This window comes from Wasmannia auropunctata, unplaced genomic scaffold (genome assembly GCF_000956235.1).
Source record: "Wasmannia auropunctata unplaced genomic scaffold, wasmannia.A_1.0 LD336061.1, whole genome shotgun sequence".
In the NCBI taxonomy this organism is placed as follows: domain Eukaryota; kingdom Metazoa; phylum Arthropoda; class Insecta; order Hymenoptera; family Formicidae; genus Wasmannia; species Wasmannia auropunctata.
The window spans coordinates 1,567,882-1,571,916 of record NW_012026829.1 but is presented as its reverse complement, the minus strand read 5'-3'; the positions used below and the strand labels follow the sequence as shown (position 1 = coordinate 1,571,916).

Here is a 4,035-nt window from a genome sequence, read left to right as displayed (position 1 = left end):
GGATTTAATTATTTGTAAAGTTATTTGTATTTCAAAATTTGTCATTTTGATGTATTATAATTATTATTTATCACTGAAGAAAGCCTGAATTAGGCCAAAACGTATATGAAAAAGGATTGTATTAAAAATATATAGTAACATTGAATAATTGGGATAAAAGAAATTAGTTAAACTGAACGAGCTTTATCTTGGCTTCTGTAAAAATATTAATAGAAACTTGGTTGACCAGCGGAACGAAATATATAATGTAATTGTCGTCAGAGTCTAATAATTCACACTAGAATAAATAAAAAGTTACGTCAATTCTAAATAAAATAAAAACATCAGAGACAACTAATAAAGTTGAATGGTTTACAATTTCGTATATTCAAACATTTTCTGAAAAATTCATAAACATTGTAAAGAATGTCGATATAAAATTAGGATTATTTATAGTCAATAAGCTTGACGGATTAATAAAAACACATAAAGATGTTCTTTTGTTGGATTCATGAATACAATATTGTTTATAAAATATCATGTGCGATGCATCTTATGTTGGACAGATGAAGAGACAGTTGAAGACAAGAATCTCTGAGCATAGAAACATCATTAACCGTAATATCTAATCGGTGATCGCCGAACGTAAGTTGCGTCATAAGTTTAACTGGAGAGATGTCAAAATATTAGATACAGAAAAGTTTTTGAATAAAAGAGCTTGGAAATGTTACATATTAAACTTCAGAAGGAAAGTCTCCAGTTATAATCAAACACAGAATTTCTACATGCATATTCCTCGATCCTGATGAAATTTAAATAAACAATCTGATTATAATATGCTTATGCATAGGCTTCTTACAGTTTTGCTTTAATTATTTATTATATTATTTATATATACTTGGTTTTATTACAACGGGCATACAAGTTAGACAAAATTAATAACATTTTAAATTTGATAATAGACGCGTAACGTTAAAATGTTTTTACTTTACAACATTGTAATTCATTGTTTCAAGGTTTATATATTTATGTACATCTTGATGTGTTCAAGCAGTGGTGAATGCACCGAGTGGTACATATATGAGCTTCGAGATTGTTAACTACTCTATTTAGAGTTTCTTTAATTATTAGAGATCGCGTATGCTTGTAATCTTGAAACTGTGGAAGCCCATCTCACACAATACGGAACTTATTTAAAAGATAGTAGCAAATTTATTTATTTGTACATAAAGATGTATTAATATATTATATTATTTACCGCTGAAGAAAGCCTGAATAAGGCTGAAACGTATAAAGAAAGGATTTTATTACGTATATGTAGTAACATTGAATAATTATGGGATAAAAAATTTCTTACACATCAAGTTCTACGCGTTGACTCTTATTGCCTGTTTCATCAATTCTTTCGAATTTTTTAAATTTGAGAATCAGATATATTAGATAGCATTTTTAAAATAAAAAAGAAAGTTGAAATTTGGCACTTTAGTGCCAAAATTTATCCATGAAAAAAACGTTTATAATCGATTTATTTTTTTGTTATTGGACCTACTAAATGCATTCCTCGAGGGTGGACGATTCCTATCTCGCTTCAATATGTGGTAACAAACGCACTCGACAATCGATAACGATATTATTGTAAAATTTCCTTTTGTTGTGTAAATTAACAAATTAAATTTTTTTACATAATAAATTAACAAAAAAACAGCTTATTGCAATAAGATGATAGACATTTTAATAAATTATTTACTTTAACCCAATAGATTTAAGAAAGAGAAATACATATTTCAGCAGACAAACCATTTGAAAAATCGTAACTTATTGTTAAATCAGTTTTTGTACTACTTAGGTACTATAAAATGAATGATTTGTTAATGGATGGAAAATGGAAGACTGATGCCGATAATTTTAATGCGGAAAGGTTACGAAGTGAGTCGGAATCATTGTGGGAATCCGCTATAAGTTCTGCTATTTTTTTATAAAGAGTTAATTCCGTTAAAGAGAGATATTTTCTACATTATTATGCAGATTCAATGGAATACGAGAATCAAGGTTTGATCCCTATATCATCGCAAAAAAGGAAAGAAGTTAAACATTGATGAAATCTGGGAGCACATGCGTGCACGCTCTCGTGTTTTTCATGTGTAATGCAACAAGTTTCTTCGCTTATTTTCGTAACACCACAGATCGACGCAGAAGTATTATCGTGTAATATAACTCAAAACACCCTCTCGCTGTGCCATATCTCGCTATTTTCAGGCGGTGGAACCAATTTACTGAACGCTCGTATTTATTCGACAACGGTTGTTCAACGGTTTACTTACGAATTAGTCAACATGACAACAAGCTGCAATAAATTTACGTTTCTGCAGCGAAGACATTTGCGGAGCTTACTCTCTTCTTCGCAGTGAGACGTTTATTAACGCAAAAATATTTCTTAGCACGTGGCATTTTTCTTAAGCGATTACCAGTAATTGCCAGATTGCTCTTGGCGATATAAAAAATATTAAAAATTATTGTACTCTGTTAACTTAATTGCTTTTCTTTGCAGGTCTTCGTCGAAGAAGATTTAAACTTATAAATATGCCTATTGACATGCGATTTTTACTACAATTTAGAGATCATTACTCGAAGTTCGCGGCGTAGTATTTTGCCGGTAGAATTCTTCGGTATGGCATCGACAAATTGTACCCCGCCACGCAACCATTTTGACAATGACAGTTTCTCTGCAAGAAAAATTGAAATTACTCGGTTAATGTATGTGCACATCGCTCGGCTCACATTTACTATTAACTGGAGCTCTGGGTATAGCACACCCAGGCTGTATATAATAGCGCTAGGCATTCACAAGCCGTAAGGATACGGGGGAATCGAGTAAGAGCTAAAAAAGTTTCATACACCCACTACTAATTCCCCACCACAGTAGTCTCCGGAGGTCAACAGGAAATTTCCCAATTTTCGCAATTTGTCAGCCTATGGATGTACTACACCCAACGCAAAATATACTTTTTAATAATAATTGAAATAATGATATTTGTTTCTTAAAGTACGTTCATTTACCTTTAAAAACCCGCTAGAGAAATCCCTTAACGGTTTTTCCCTCAAAACTACAAATTTCCAAAAAAAACCGAAATTAAAAGATTTTCTATTTCTTTTCTCCTGAATATCTCGAATATTTTCAATTTGTCGATTTTTGCACCCATTTATTCTTCTTTCGGACAATTTAACGTATCGATTAGAAATTAAAATGTTCAAATTCTATATTACATACAAAGTTACATGCGATTGAAAACGTTGATAGTGTCTCACACCCAGTGCTTCAGAATCGGGAAATACAGATAGTGCTCCAGCTGAGAATTAAAATGCAATGGCAAGATGGGGCGGAATATTTCCATGCATTTGTTGAGCCGTATATTTAAATTACATAAGGCAGAGATAACTAACAATTTGGTTGATTACAGCATTTAATTATTACAACACGATGTTACTAATAACTATTAATAATTAATAATGGTTTGTAATGTTGAATGCTGCTACTATATCATTCCTGGCATTATGTTTTATTTATTTATTTAAATTTTAATGCGATAATGTATTCGTACCAAATAACTTTTATTATATTATTCTAAGAAGTTCAATAAACTTTTAATTTTTGATTATAAATCTATATGTATATCTCTAATATTTTTCAAATCCACTTTGAAATGTTTTTTAAACTTATCATTTTAAAGTGTAGAGAAGATCTAAAATTAAAATTTTTTGTAGTGATGAAAATAATCGAACGAAGTATGGCATATGAAAGGAACAAAATAGTGCGCACTATTACCCAACATTTCTTCATAGTCAAGAGAAATAATGAATAATGTTTTAATTGAAGAACGTCTTAATGAATCTGCGAAAAATCTGACAAAAAAAGTTCAGGCTGAATGACAACTCACGTTTGACGAACTCCTGCAATTCTTGGGCGGTAATCGTGGCGCCAGGTTGCTTCACTACAAAAGCCACGGGGACCTCGCCACTGCGTTCATCGGGTTTAGCAGCGACCGCGGCGTCTTTTAC

The 4,035-nt window shown here is 31.5% G+C and overlaps 1 long non-coding RNA gene across 1 annotated transcript; it reads right to left on the bottom strand.

Moving 5' to 3' along the window:
* Positions 1 to 863: 863 nt before the first annotated feature.
* Positions 864 to 4,029, bottom strand: LOC105450471. Its single transcript, XR_974462.1, has 2 exons — positions 3,915 to 4,029; positions 864 to 2,702 (listed from the first exon to the last, which is right to left on the bottom strand). It is a non-coding gene; the product is annotated as an uncharacterized LOC105450471 (long non-coding RNA).
* Between the last annotated feature and the right edge of the window lie 6 nt (positions 4,030 to 4,035).